This window comes from Mycetomoellerius zeteki, unplaced genomic scaffold, assembly GCF_001594055.1.
Source record: "Mycetomoellerius zeteki isolate Tzet28-1 unplaced genomic scaffold, Tzet1.0 scaffold575, whole genome shotgun sequence".
Classification (NCBI taxonomy): Eukaryota; Metazoa; Arthropoda; class Insecta; order Hymenoptera; family Formicidae; genus Mycetomoellerius; species Mycetomoellerius zeteki.
In genome coordinates, this window is record NW_017257583.1 from 1 (window position 1) to 779 (window position 779).

The following is a 779-nucleotide window of genomic DNA, read 5'->3' on the forward strand; positions in this document are numbered from 1 at the left end:
AACCAAGAGAACGTGATCCCTGAGGCCAATGAGGCTAATGAAGCTCCGCCGTTCCATCGCCAGGGCGGCGCCAGCAAATTCGTCACGGACTCGGCAGTAGCTACGCTGGCTACTCAGTATCCAGCGTACCCCCGCTCCATGACGTCACGACAACAGACAAAGGAACCACAGCAAACTAGTGGGCGACATCCCTCACCTATATAAGGCGCTCCATTCGAGCGAGCATCGGAGAATAGCATCGGAGAATATGATCGGAGAATATGAGAGAGCACGATCAGAGTTAGAAGTATTCAGAGTTAGAGCAACTTATTCCGAGTATACCTCGTATACCGAGTTTAAGCTTGACTCTTTTTGCAAAATCATTTCTCTCCGCGCGTCCGCCGTGCGTCACATTCCCGTATAAATCCGGAACTTACTGTTTCTTAATAATTGAAGTTAATCGTAAGAAGTTTTGTACAATTAAGTATATAATTATATTCTTTAATTAAGTTTAAAATCAGTGTTATCATTCAACTACCTATCCTCAAATAAGCGAATTAAACTAAATAAACAACGCGACGAATTAAACGCACGTCATAAATAATACATCGAGCTTCTGCCAACTACTAGAAGGAAGGAAGGAAGGAAGGAAGCCATCCTCGTCACTTACATCAAAGCAACGAACAGTAAGTGAACACTATAATTATTTTGAGCACTGATTCATTAATAATTATTGGTTATAACTATCTTCAGCACTGCAGGGTTGCATTATACCCTCTCAGTTGAGAAGTCGTCTAAAC